The 15,314-nt window shown below is 40.9% G+C and overlaps 2 pseudogenes; both read left to right on the top strand.

The window, feature by feature from the left end:
• The first annotated feature begins 2,007 nt into the window (after positions 1 to 2,007).
• LOC144836416 (U2 spliceosomal RNA) lies at positions 2,008 to 2,126 on the top strand (annotated as a pseudogene).
• Positions 2,127 to 2,170: 44 nt separating this feature from the next.
• Positions 2,171 to 2,289, top strand: LOC144836423 (U2 spliceosomal RNA; annotated as a pseudogene).
• The last annotated feature ends 13,025 nt before the right edge of the window (positions 2,290 to 15,314 follow it).

Below are 15,314 nucleotides of genomic sequence, written 5' to 3'. Positions count from 1 at the left end.
AATTAAAAATCGCAAAAGTTATCCCAGTCTTTAAAAAGGGAAACCCTGAATCTATCACTAATTATAGACCTATTTCCATTCTTCCTGTAATTTAAAAAATTATTGAAAAAATGATGCATTCTAGACTGTATAATTACCTTAATAAATATAATCTGTTAACTCATAGCCAATATGGATTTAGGTCAAATTATTCAACTTGTCATGCTATTCTAGAATTAGTAAGTTCTATAAATGAAGCATTCGAAAACAATAAACCTTTGTTAAGTACATTTCTCTACCTATCTAAAGCGTTTGATGTAGTAAACCATTCAATATTACTAGATAAGCTTTCATATTATGGTATTAGAGGTATTGCACTTGAATGGTTCAAGAATTATCTTAATGACCGCAAACAATTTGTACAAATCAATAATTGTAAGTCATCTGCAAGTCAGGTTACATGTGGAGTGCCACAGGGTTCTGTTTTGGGCCCCTTGTTATTTTTAATTTATGTAAATGACTTATCTCAAGTAACTGACAATTTACGTGTGATCTCATTTGCAGATGACACAACAGTTTTTTTTCAACATGATAATATAGATACCTTATTTAATGTATTTAATAATGAATTACAAAAAATTAGCACCTGGTTTATTGCAAACAAATTGCTGATTAACTTAACAAAAACAAATTGTATTGTCTTTCATTCTCATAAAAAAAGAATAAAATTCAATAACAATCATAATATTTTACTAAATGGTGTTAAAATCACTCGAAAAAGTGAAGTATTATTCCTGGGTGTTTTGATAAATGAACATATAAACTGGACAGGTCATCAAGATTATATAGCAAATAAGATTTCCAAAAGTATTGGTGTAATAAATAAGCTTAAACATTTTTTTTCTTATAATATTTTAATACAACTTTATAACACACTTGTACTCCCCCATTTACAATACTGTAACCTTATTTGGGCAGCTGATTACCCATCTCATCTTGATAAACTATTAAAGTTGCAAAAACGTGTAATTAGAATTATGCATTCAGCTCCATTTGATTCTCATTCTGAACCATTGTTTAAGAAATCAAATATTCTAAAAATTACTGATATCTATAACATTCAAATCTCTATTTTTATGTTTAAATTTATAAAGGGCTCACTACCTAGACCTATTCTTGAATTGTTTTCTAAATCTACTGTTATAGACAAATATAATTTTAGAAATCCACGTAAGATACTTGTACCACTTGTTAGATTAACCAAATCTAAATATTGTATAACCTTCTCAGGACCAACTCTGTGGAATGATTTAGATGATAAATTTACTGACTGTAAAACTTTAATAATTTTTAAGAAATGTATAAAGTATTTTTATTTGTCTAATTACCATGAGTAAAAATATAAATGTCATTTACATATATTTATTTTCATAATTACTTATATAATTTGAAGTTTAAATAAGGCGTACACCTTTTTCCTTATTAAACTATTTCTAATATTTGTTTTGTTAGGGGTCTGATTGAGACAAGTTTAAAAAATACTTCTAAACCAGATCCCAGCCAAAAAATAAGTAGAAATATTATGTTAAAATGTTTAATATTTATGTTAAATAATATGTTTTTTGGTTGAATAAATATTACGAAACAAATTGTTTGATGCTCCGGATAGCACAGTGTACTGGCTTGCGGTTTACATTATTTCCGAAGTAAAGTTACAGATCTGGAAGACTAGATGCAGAGCACTATTCCATAACGAGATCTGCTCTGGGGAAGGCTTGGTAGTAAGAGTTAGAGATTCTATAAGAAGTCGTGTCAAACTTGAATTTAGGCGCTTTCAGTCAATTTAGTGGCTTTTCGAAAAGTTTGGTGTGCGCAGGGAGTTGTTGCTGTCGTTTCGGGCAATTCGCTAGTTTTAAGTTTTGTTGTGTTAGGTTCTAGTGGCAGGGGAGTTCGTATCTCTACGTATTCCGGTCTGCCGTGGGCAGCCTGCCTGGGGTTGAACGCTTACTGGTTTTGTTCTGAATTAGTGTATCCTTGTTTGCGTTCGCTCTTAATCAAAAAGGAGTATCTGTTCTTTTCAGCTTAATATCTGAAACGCTGCTCATCGAGTAGCTTCTATATTAAACTGATTTTTGAATTCAGGCCATGGAATAGGAGTCGTCATTTGTTAGTTGAGATTCGATTAATTGTTATCGCTTCTCGGCTTTTTGGCTAAGATCATCTGTAGTATCTGTTCTTTTGTTGTGGTAAGATAGAAGATTATACCTGTAGCTATTTGAAGTACTGGGCGTCTCAAAATGCGAAAATTTTCGTCTCTCAACCTGAGATACGAAGAGGATGTGGATGTGAAAAAATATGGTGTTCGGGTAGAGGAAGTGGATGTTGTTCAGCGGGTAAGCAGTCGATCGTTGAGTTGTGTTAGTACGAAAATGGTGGTCAATATTTACGACAACAGAGTGTTACTGTGCTGTACGTCGAACATGAGGTCCAGGATGAGGTTGTGAAATGTGTGTTTTCCCGATATGGCGAAGTTTTGGTTTCTCCGTAGATTGACGTATCGTGAATTTTCTACCATTTGCAATGGTAACAGGCAGTTTATGTTGGGTGTCTTATTGGGGGCAGCTGAAAACGTGCCTCCAATGCGTCAGAACGAGATTAAATGTTCGATCTGTGGTGTGTCTGGTCATGTTTACAGGAACTGCCCTGTGTCGTTTAGTTTAAAGGGGAAAATAGAGTAGAAGATGGAAGTGAGAATGGGAATACGGAAATAGGTGAGCAGGAATCTCAGATAGAAGGTTTTGAGGTGGATGCAGTTGAAGAGGAAAAAAGCAACATATGTGTAGATGTTTCTGGTGAGTTAGACGACAGTTACCTGTCTACACAAGATGACAGGGAATACTGACTAGCACTGGGTCAAATATTGATGAAGGGGTATCAGAAGCTAGTAATGTGTCTACTATTGGAAATGTTCTGGCTGCTGGGCAGATTGCGATATGGGGGACCTTCATGAAGATCAAACGCTGGTAATTCAGGAAGAAGCTAGTTCTGAGGAAGCGGTGCCAATGGCATCCGCTGATAAGGAGACGGTCAGACGAGAAAGAGCCCAAGTTGACAGTTCAAAATTTGCCAAGGAAAGACTGCCCGGTTAGAGCGTGTAGAAGGCGGATGTCGAGGCCTTCCGAAGTAATCCCGCACCTCGTCGAAGTGCATACTGGGTATGTATTGAGAACGTCAGTGAACGACATGGTTCGCCTATCGTTGCCATCGAAATGAGAGTTTTTAGCTCAATTTTCTTTTTAGCAATGGTCTTATTCTGTTCTTTAAATGTAAATGGGTTAAGAGATCCTGCAAAGAGGACTTTTATATTTAATTCGTGTAGGCAAAGGAAATATGATGTTATTTTTTTACAAGAAGTTCATTGTGGTATGGATAGCGACCAGTGGTCTCTTGAGTGGGGTGCAAGCGCCTTTTGGGGTGGAAACTCCAATAGAAGTGGGGGCGTCGAGATATTACATCGTTCAGGGCTATCCCTTTCGAAAGTTCGCAGGGCCAGGGATGTGGATGGTACTGTGATCTCAGGATTGGTGAAGTTCGGAGAGAAGTTGGTGTAGCTGTGTTGTGTGTATGCTCCAAATAACCCGGCAATTAGAAAGACGTACTTCGCCGCGCTGACGGAGTGGATTTCCCCAGCTGTGCCTTGTGTTCTAGGTTGGGACTTTAATTGCATTATGGATGGAGATACAGACAAAGTGGGGGGAAAACCGGGGCTCGGAATGTTCGGCTCTGTCGAATTCCGTGATTTTTGTATGATTATTGCATGGCCGACCAGTTCCGCTTGTTACATCCTAATACCGTTAGCACATCCTGATGCTCAAGCGCAAAGGATGTTGCCTGTAGACTTGATAGGTTTTAAGCATCCCCTTCAATCTATGTTAAGCGTTTTGAGTATGTATGTGCGTGCTCTGATCATGAATGGACAGTAATGGAAGCAGAGGTATCATAAGAAAAGGCGTATGGAAATGCAACATTTCTGTTCTGAATGAACCCGTTTTTACTGAAGACTTCACTCATAGATATAAATTGTGGCAGACTTTAAAGCATGGGTCTCAAGTCAGTGCGTAACAGCAAAAGCGAGATCGTCACTGATAGTGAGGAAATCGCTTAGGTTTTTGCTGGCTATCATTGTAACAGCCTCTACTGTTGGGCGTAGGTTTTCACTTGAACGATCAAATAAACAATCTTTAGACAACTTGTAACGCATCAAACACAAACAAAAGATAATAACATGTTTGTTATTACAACAAGCATTTACGTTTAAATAACTCTTACGGAGCTCCAAACTACATAGCAATAACAAACACTTCCGTGTAAATAGCTCTTGAATAGAGCCGTGCTCAATCAAGCGGAACGAGCACTGTCCGCATCCTTCATCCCATGACAACCGCGGGAGAATGATTACGAACGTTACAACATTATACAACGAGCATGAACATGCTTTCAATCTTGGCCATAGATAGGCCTACACTCCACACACCATTTAGACGGCGTTCGGAGTAAAAATTAACTATAATATAACTTCAATCAACTACTGCATTAATCATAATTTCTTATTATTATCACAATATTATTCATTAGATGATTAAAACTTACGTTTGTGTCTCTTTTAGATAGACCTACGCATAGAACACATTATCTTTGTAAGCGGACATATTAGACAACTTTCAATTATAGAGGGCGCTAAACTAACAGATGAGCCCTAACAATCATCAGGATCTTTTTGACGGAAGCGACAGAAAGTTAGACATACCCGGACAAGAAAGCTTCTTCTTGAATGGTGTAAAAAGGCAAGTTCCAAAAACAAGGGTGAACGATTTGGAAGGAACTGTAGATGTGGCCGAGGTACAGAAAGGCATTTGTCCAAAGACAAGTCACCTGGGTCAGGAATTTTGGAATTTTGGTCGCTTATCGGCGCCGACTTAATTAAGGTTTATACTTCAGCATTTCAGTCCTGTAGTTTGTCGAAATCGCAAGGGGGTGGTCTTATAACCGACGTCCTATCATCCTGCTAAATGTTGACTATAAGATTCTGGCAAAAGTGCTTTGTCTTCGTTTGGTTAGAGTGATGGGTGATTTGGTAGGCCCCTTCCAAACATGTAGCGTGCCCGGCAGAAGACTTCAGTCTACTTAGGGATATTGTGGAATTCTCATCAAGACGCAAGTTTCCCTTAGCAATCAATCTTTTGATCAAGAAAAAGCTTTTGACAGCGTTAACGTTGATTTATTATTTAGAGTGTTGAGAAGGATGGGGTTTGGTAAGAAGTTTCTTCAATGGCTGCGCGCTTTGTATTCCAACCTATTTAGCGGTGTGATAGTTAATGGTTTCGTTTCTGGTTCCTTTCCGTTACCTCTTGGGGTGAGGCAAGGTTTCCCGCTTTCTCCTTTGTTGGCGTGCAGGATTCAAAGTTCAGATAGCATTAAAGAAGTTTCATATTATTAACTTTTGGCTAAGATCATGTGTAGTATCAGTTAGGCAGGTTTTGCTGCTGTATTCTGATTTATGTTTCTTGTGAACTTGAAAGTATTCTCTGGTACACGCTTTGATCAATATGAGGAGAACTACTACCTTAAAAGTGCAGTATGGTGAGCGTACCGAACCTAAGAAGGTCTTTGATGATCTGAAGGCATCTGAAGGCATTGGGCTTCTCTCTGTGCACGAGCTGGTGGCGCTGCAGCAACTTGGCGGAGGTAAGTATGATGTTACCTTTAAGTCTCCTGCCAATTGTCGAGGAGCAGCAAATGCTTGGGAGGATGTGTACTCAGGTCCTGAAGTTACGTTGTATGACAACAGGACCACGGTTACCCTGATTAATGTGGAGGTTCCTGGCAGAGTGGTAGCTGCCGTGCTCAGCAGATATGGTGAGATCGTCGGATCATACAGGTTATCAAATAGGGAGTACCTATCTATATTGAATGGAAATCGACAACTGACGATGGAACTAAAAGGAGACATTCCGTCACAAGTAAGGATTGGATCCAGGAACTCCTGGGTATCGTATTGGGGTCAACCACAAACGTGTCTGAGGTGTGGAGAAGAAGGGCACCTGGTGAGAGATTGTGCACAGGTTAAGTGCAATAAGTGCTTTCAGATTGGACATGTGGCTGTTGACTTTAAAAATGAAATAGTGTGTTCAATCTGTGGCGTTGCCGGTCATGTGTTTCGAAATTGCCCGAGATCTTTTAGCGCTAAGTCTAAGGCAGGGATCAAATTGAGGACGATGTTTCAGAGGAACTGACTCCGCCGGGTATTGAAGATAGTGAGACGTCATAGGACGAGGTTACTGGAGAGGAGGTAGAGGGTTCAGAAATGGTAGCAGAAGAGGTCTTTGATTTGGTGAAGATCGAGGTGGCTGTGGAAGACCAAATAGACAGTGATGATTACGCCCTGCATATTGTGGAAGACGTTCCTACTACTAAGTGCCCAAGCATCTAATGGTCTTACATGGACTGACTCTGTAATGGGTGACCTTTCAGAAACTGAGAGTTGGGCCAAGGAATCGAACGCTGGTAGTAAGAGGCAAGCAAACCAAGCGTACAAGAGCAACACAGAAATTACAGGCTTCGAAATTAAACCGGAATACTCCAAGTGTAAGGATGGTCCCCTCGACACATGGCGGTCTTTGCATCATTAGGAAAATGGATCACCCCAGCGGTAACAGGTGTAATCGGCGGAGATTTCAACTGTATTGACAACCCCCTGATAGACAAGGTTGGTGGAAACTCGGCCAGTGGTACTTCTTCTATGGCAAAAGGGGTCGCATGCCGACTGGACAGGTTCTATGTTCCGGAGGTATGTGCTGTTACAGGATTTCACGTACCAAGTTTGTCACTGCTCAGATCACGAGTGGGCTATTATGAAAATAACCATCAATGGAATGTCTCAACGTGGCCAGTGAGTCTGGAAGTGCAACACCTCCGTATTAGAGCTGTTTGTGGATGACTTCACAATACAATATAATATGTGGCGAACCTTGATCCCTGGATATGAGTCCATACTTCATTGGTGGTATGACATAAAGGTCCGAATAAAGGTTTGGTAATCCGGCACTCCGTTAGAATTGCCAAAACTGAAAGAGGAGAACGTGAGCGATTGGAGGCCGCCTACAAGAGATTCACGTGTAAGGACTTACCACAGGGCAATCATGTGAAGATGGATTCTATAAAAGAACAACTGGAGAAATTGGAACGAAAAAGGATGGAAGGAGCTCGCATTGGAGCAAGGGTGCGTTTTCTGGAAGAAGGTGAGAAGAGCACAACATTTTTCTTTGGCAGAGAAAGACAACGGGGTGTTCGAAAGACGATCAAGTCGATCCATTCTTCACGCGGTGATATACTGACTGAGGGCCACCGGATCCTGGGAGTTTATGAGGACTTCTACCGGGAATTGTTGACTTGGAGCAACAGGAAGTATTTCTCGGGGCGATCCCTGATCAGTGCCAATTAGACATGGAGAAAGATATAGAAGTTGAGGAGGTCAAAGAAGCACTGGGAAAGATGCCCAGAGACAAGGCACCGTGGTTAGATGGTCTCCCCGTCGAATTCTATACAGCTTTCTGGGAAGTTATAGCGATGGAGTTGGTCCCGGTCTACAGGCAAGTGTTCATTTCAGGGAGCTTGTCCTTTTCTCAGATAAGTGGACTGATAAAGTTGCTGCCGAAAAGCGGTGATAGTCGGGAGCCGAAGAACTGGCGGCCCATTACGTTGCTCAACGTGGACTATAAGATTCTCACCAAAGTATTTTCATCAAGGATCGGAAAGGTTATGGACCACATTGTTGACCCGCATCAGACCTGCAGTGTACCAGGGATAAAAGCTCATTCGAACATTATGTTATTAAGAGATTTCATTGAGTATGCAAACCGTTCAAATTTTCCGTTAGCAGTAATTGCGTTTGATCAGAAAAAAGCATTCGATGAAGTAAACATTAAGTTTCTGTTTCGCATTTTAGAAAGGTTTGGTTTCGGAAAGAACATTCTACGTTGGCTAAGTTCATTTTATACAGAAACGGTTAGTTACGTTATGGTGAACGGTTTTCTATCGAATATCTTCCCTTTGACGCGCGGCGTGAGGCAAGGTTGCACACTCTTACCTTTGTTGTACGTGCTGTATAGGGAAGCAATAACCTCGCGAATTCGGGCAGATGAGTCTATTCGTGGTGTTATCCTCCCAGGAAGTAAAGGAAAAATGTGTAAATTTGTACAATATGCAGATGATTTAACGTGCATGTATTCTAGCCGAGTTTCAATTGTTTCCTTGTTGGAAGTGTTAAAGTCGTCTGAACTGGCTTCAAAATCTCGCATCAATCTGCAGAAGACCCAAGGTTTGCTGTGCGGGAACTGGCAGAGTATGGATAGTCTGCCCGGGGTCAGCTCAATTCCATGGTCAGCAGACTCCATAAAGGTGTGTGGCGTAGAGGTTGGAGGAGAGAATCCTGTTATTCAGGCATGGAGTAGTGTTATCGCAAAGTTTAGGAGAGGAGGTTGACGTTACTTGGGAAAGTACTAGTTATTAACTCATTGGCATTACCCGTTATTTTGTATTAGCGCCGGTTTATGAATTGCCACTACAATATAGCAAAAGACTCTATAAAGCAAAGTTTGCGTTCCTGTGGGGAGCAAAAAGAGAAATGGTTTTTCGCAAAAACAGTGTTCCTTCCTCAGTGTCATGGTGGCCTGGGCCTGATAGTTGTACGTGCTGTATATGGAAGTATTTGAGTCTCCGCAGTTTATTAGTCTCGGCAGTACAACACTTGCCAAAGGAACCCGAAGATCATGTGTAGTATCTGTTCTTTTGGACGTCAGCGTTGACATCTATTTTATCTATTACGAAGTAAGAGTTTTATTTTTGACTGAGAGTTCCTCCTTAAAATGTGGATGCCCTCGTCGGTCAATCTCGACTACGGAGATAAGGCTGGTGTGGGTGAAGAGTTTTCGAAGATCTGAAATTTGCTAAACTCAACTTGGAAGAGGTGGCTGCTGTACAATGATTGTAGAATGGTTCATTTGATGTGACATGCATGGAAGAACGCTTCTACAGCTAGACGGGCTGCTGCCGCCCTTGTCAACTTACCAAACAGGCCAGTGTTGATGTTTTATGACAATCGGGTCGTTGTGACAATCTTGTCGACAAATGACAAATTGTCGAATGTGAGGTGGATGATGATGTGGTCAAGCACATGTTATCCCGATATGGCGAAGTCACTGAATCGAGACGGCTTTTTTATAGCGATCAGCCTACGATTTTAAATGGAAATCGCCAGTACAAGATGGAATTGACTCGTGACATCCCATCACAGATTCGCATCGGGTCAAGGTACTGTTGGGTGCGGTAATATGGACAGCCTAAAACGTGCCTGAGGTGTGGGGTCGTTGGTCATCTTGTCCGAGACTGCTCAGAAAAGAAGTGTTCGAAATGTTTTTTTCTGGGTCATTTGTCCTTCGAATGCAAGAACAAAGTATTCTGTTTCTTTCAGCGCTAAAGCTCGTGGTGGCAGTCAGCCTATTATTGAAGAGGACGGACTAACTTCAAGTGGAAAGGATGGGCTTGTGGTGGTGGAAGATGAAGATATTGTGACGGATGCAGAGGAAGAGTTGGAGGTAGAGAGTAGGAAAGTGGTTGCATCATGCTCGATGTTAGCGAGTACGTCAGAGAAGGATTTAGGCCCCCTCTAAATATCTAATAATGTTGGAGGTAGTATGTGGAGAAAAATGAATAAGACATGTTGGAGGGAGAGCAGGAGGAGTTCTCCAGCTGGGGCCCTGCCGACAGGGAAAGTTTGATGTTGTATTCCTTCAGGAAGTTCATTGTGCTTGCGATTCAGAAGGTGGTGGTTTTTTTATTTATGCTCCCAATGATTCCGCTCGTCGAAAGATTTTCTTTAAGGATCTGCCTAAGTTTGTTTCGCCTGCTCTGCCTTGTTTGCTCGGCGGCGATTTTAATTTTGTCCAGATGTTAACTTGGATAAAGTTGGTGGTAATCAGGGGTTAGGAAGTACAGGGGCTGTCGAGTTAATGGAGTTTTGCTCGGCGCTCGGTCTTGTGGATCAGTTTCAGAAGCTGTATCTTGATGTTGTGGCAACGTCGTGGTCATCCGTGGCCAAGGGTATCGCTTGTAGGTTGGACTGGTTTATGCTCCTGATGCTCCATTTCCCATTCCGTTTGTGTTTTTTCTGACCATGACTGGGTGGTACTGGATGCGATCGTGTCTGAGGAAACCCGCCGTGGTAGTGGTGCTTGGAAGTGCAATGTGTCTGTGCTGTCCGATCCTTGTTTTGTGGAGGATTTCACTACGAAGTTCAGAGGGTGGCAGTCGCTCAAACCGGGCTACGATTCAATACTGGACAGGGATAGAAATCAAGAAAGACAGCGGTTAGGGACTGAGTATGGGGAGCAGAATCATTTATTCTCTGTTTCTCGAGACCCAAAGCATTTGGATTTAATGGCAAAGTATATGTGCGGTTCAGAATTTTACGTACCAAGTTTGCCACTGGTGAGATCATGAGTGGGCTATTATATGAAGATAACCACCAAGGGAATTTCTCAACGTGGCCAGGTAGTCTGGAAGTGCAACACCTCCGTATTAGAAGACTGTTTGTGGAGGACTTCATAATACAATATAACATGTGGCGAATCTTAATCCCTGGATACGAGTCCATTCTTCAATGGTTGAATGATATTAAGGTCCGAATAAAAGGTTTGATAATCTGTCACTCGGCGAGAAATGTTGAAACTGAAAGACGAGAGAACGGGAGCGGCTGGAGGCCGACTACAATAGACTTAAGTGTAAGGTATGGTGAAGTTTTGGCTCCCGTAGATTTAACTATCGTGAATTTCCTACCATTTATAATGGTAAAAGGCAGTTTATGATGGCACTTAAAACAAATATACCAACGCAAATCAGATTTAATTCCAGAAACTGTTGGTGTCTTATTGGGGGCAGCCGAAAACATGTATTCGATGCGGCGTAGAAGGTCACTTTGTCCGAGACTGTACACAAAAGAAATGTAACAAATGTCTTGAATTAGGGCATGTGGCGCGGGACTGTCAGGAGGACGAGATTAAATGTTCGATCTGTGGTCATGTTTACAGGAACTGCCCCGTGTCGTTTAGTTCAAAGGCCAAAGGGGAAAATAGAGCATTTAGGAGCAGGAATCTCAGATAGGAGGTTTGGATGTGGACGCTGTTGAGGAAGAAAGAAATGTTCACGTGGATGGTTCTGGTGAGTTAGAGGACGGTTATGTGTCTACGCAAGATGACGAGGTAACACAAGCTAGTACTCGGTCAAATCGAGATGAAGGGGTATCACAAAGTACTGTGTCCACTCATGGAGATGGGGTGACCCAAACTAGTACTGGCAGTTGGGCAGATTATGCGATGGGAGACCTTCCTGAGGAACAAAAGCTGGTAATTCAAGAAGATGCTGAGGAAGAGGTGTCAATGTCCTCCTCTGATAAGGGCCCAACTTAAGCCTGACGGTTCAAAATTCGTCAAAGAGAGAAGCTTTATATTAAGCTGCTCCCAAAGGTTGCACTAAGGGGTCCTTTACGGCTTGGGCTACATGTGGACCATATAGCGAAGAAGCATGGCAAGAGCAACGTAATGGTTGAATTCCCGGTTAGAGCGTGTATGTCGAGGCCTTCCGAAGTAATCCCGCACTTGCCGGGTATGTATTGAGAACGTCAAGGAATGACATGGTTCGCCTATCGTTGCCATATAAATTAGAGTTGTTTTTAGCTTAATTCTATTTTTAGCAATGGTCTTATTCTGTTCTTTAAATGTAAATGGTTTAAGAGATCCTACAAGCTTAGGAAACTCTTTGATGTTATTGTTTTACAAGAAGTTCATTGTGGTATGGATAGCGACCAGTGGTCACGTGAGTGGGGTGCAAGCGCCTTTTGGGGTGTAAGCTCGGGATATTACTTAGTTTAGGTGTATCCCTTTCGAAAGGGGGACATGGATGGCACTGCAACCTCAAGATTGGTGAAGTTTGGAGAGAGAAGTTGGTGCAGCTCTGTTGTGTGTATGCTCCTAATGCACTGGCGGAGTAGATTTCCCCAGCCGTGCCTTGTGTTCCGCAAGTTCTATCCAAATACGGTTAGTACATCCTGGAGATCGAGTGCAAAGGGTGTTTCCTGTAGACTTGACAGGTTTTATACATCTCCTTCGACCTATGTTATGCTTTTTGAGTATTCTATATTTGGGTGCTCTTATCATGATTGGACAGTAATGGAAGCAGATGTATCAACCTGTATTACGAAGGGAATGGCGTATGGAAATGCAACATTTCTGTTCTGAATGATTCAATTTTTATCGAAGACTTCACTCATAAATATAAGTTGTGGCAGACTTTAAAGCATGTGTTTCTGTCAATTCTTGGATGTTGGGACGATGTAAAGAGGAGGGCTAAAGAAGTTATTATCTCCCACTCGGTGAGGATCAGTAAGTCAAAGAAGAAAGAAAGGAGTACATTGGAGAAGTAGTATGAGCAACTCAAATTCCAGTACAATCAGTCTAAAAATGCAGCATTAATTGATTCAATGGCAGCAACAAAGGTTAGGTTTATAGAGGAAGGGGAAAGAGCTCCAAGTTCGTTTTTGGCTCTGAATAACGGAGAGGACAGAAGAAACTGATCGAGTCGGTGCAAGCAAGCAACAGCTAGGGCGAGATTGTTACTGATAGCGAGAAAATCGTTGGGGTGTTTGCGGACTATTATCAGCATCTTTTTAACGGAAGCGATAGAAACATAGACATACCGGGACAGGACAGTTTCATAAATGGTGTAAAAAGACGGGTCTCGAGAGCGAAGGTGAACGATTTTTAATGAACCGTAGATGTGGACGGGGTACAGAAAGCACTTTCTTCCATGTCCAAAGACAATTCACCGGGGTCGGATGGCCTACCAGTGGAATATTATTTGGAATTATGATTTATTTTAGGTTTATACTTCAGTTTTCAGTCTGGTAGTTTGTCGAAGTCGCAACAAAGTGGTCTTATAACACTATTACAGAAGCCTGCTAAATGTCGACTATAAGATTCTGGTAAAAGTGTTTTGTCTTCGTTTGAGTAGAGTGATGAATGATTTGGTAGGCCCCTTCCAAACATGTAGCGTGCCCGGCAAAAGACTACAGTCCAAATTTAGTTCTACTATGGGATATTGTAGAATACTCATAGAGGCGCAAGTTTCCCTTGGCGATCATATCTTTTGACCAAGAAAAGCCTTTGTCAGTGTTAACTTAGATTTATTATTTCGAGTGTTGAGAAAGATGGTGTTTGGCGAGAAAAGTTTCAATTCCAACTTATTTAGCTGTGTGATGGTTAACGGTTTTGTGTCTCGTTCCTTTCCTTTAACTCGTAGGGTGAGGCAAGGTTGCCCGCTTTCTCCTTTCTTGTATGTTTTACACATGGAGGCATTGGTGTGCAGGATTCAAGGTTCAGATAGCATTAGAGGGGTGATGCTCCCCAAAACCAGCGGGAATGTTTATCCAATATGCCGATGACTTCAAATGTATTAATTCATCTCGGTCCTCTGTTATTTCTTTGCTAAAATTATTAAAGTCGTTTGAGGTTTCCGGTTCCCGATTTTTAAATCTTTCAAAAAACCGTGGTCTGTTATGGGGTGTGTGGCGCGGGTTATCTCGACTTCCTAGCGTGGAGTCAGTCCCATGGTCTGAGAATTCGAGGTGGAGTTTGGGCATTCAAATAGAGAGCCGATTTGAGTCAACAGTGGAAAATGGAAAACAGGAAAATTTCTTTAATGGGTAGAGTCCTGATTTTGAATTCTTTAGCTGTACCTATCTTGTTGTATGTAGCTCCTGTTTACGTAGATCCGGTAGAGAATTGGTTTCACGGAAGACCCTATATTTGCCGATTGGATCCAGTGGCTAAAGGTGAAAGTATTTTCATTTCCTCCATGTCACAGGTTTCTTTGGTGCCTTGTGGTTAGGTCGGGTTCTACATGGACTTGGTGTTTTGGTGTGGGATAATAACAGTCTCCATGACATGGAACCTCCGAAAGTATAAGACCATCAAAATTATTGGCTTCTTCGCAAGAAACAAGTTGCTTACATAAGCAAGGTCAAGCGTATACATAAGTGCATGTTCTCCTTCTTGTGGAAAGGTGGTAGTGAAATGTTTTCACGGTATGTCGAAAAATAAAGGGGGCTTGGGTCTGTTGGATCCAATGGAGAGGTATAATGGAAAGCGTTGCATGCATATCTTTATTTTGTTGTTTGGAGAAGTTTTGAAACTTCGCAATTTGACCGTCCGCAAATGTCTTATGAATTGCTCGCGTCTTGCTTTAGTTTGCCAGTGGGTGTGGAAGTTCTTAGCCGCTTTCAAGGTTTGGATGTTTCTCTGTCTGAGGACCACATGATATTTTTTAGTCGGTCGGTAAACACTAACTTAACATGTATTGTTTCTTTCAGGGCGTCTTTTCGAATTGGCAGTGTTTTTCATTTCAGAGATTAAGTTTGTTATTTGGAAGGCTAGGAAAATTACGGTAATTAAAACACTAGCGTTATCAAAACTTATTTATAATGCAAGTGTTACAGACTTGCCAAAATCTATTATTCCTGAAATAAACAAGATTTTATACAACTTTTTATGGAGTGGTAATACAGAAAAAATTAAAAGAAATACTCTGATACAAAACATTGAAAATGGTGGGGTTAAAATGATTGACCTTAACTCTATGATTGAATCTTTAAAGTTAGGCTGGGTAAAACGTTTACTAAGCCCAGACCCAGGAAAGTGGAAATGTATTCCATTTTACAATTTATATCCAATTGATTATACATTAAGTATGACAGAAGCAAACTTTGAGAAGCATAATACACTCAAATATATAAATACATTCTATATAAATATGCTTAAAGCCTGCATACGGTTTAATAACATTTATGCAAAAAAACCTCAATGTATATGTGAAATAAAAACTCAGAGGCTATAGGAGAATATATATGTCATGCATAACAAAAAATCAATATTCTGTAAATCTTGGGTGAATTCAGGTATAAAAACAGTAGGAGATATTATGGTTAAGTCTAGATTTAAGCATATTAATGAAATAACTCCACTGTTGAAACGAAGGGAAAATGCATTTCTAATATATATATGGCACCAATTGACGCTATTCCGAGAAGCTGGAAAGTTATAGTGTTGAAAAACCCTATTGTTTTATACACAAATAGGCTGATACAATAGAGAACAATGTTAATGTTACTTCAAATTATACAATGTCAAACAATTCTATTCCACCTTTACTGATGAAGCATATAAAGC

The sequence above is a fragment of the Antedon bifida genome, chromosome 2 (genome assembly GCF_963402885.1).
Source record: "Antedon bifida chromosome 2, ecAntBifi1.1, whole genome shotgun sequence".
NCBI classification, from domain to species: domain Eukaryota; kingdom Metazoa; phylum Echinodermata; class Crinoidea; order Comatulida; family Antedonidae; genus Antedon; species Antedon bifida.
Note: the sequence above shows the minus strand (reverse complement) of the source record. Positions and strands in the feature narration are given on the sequence as shown.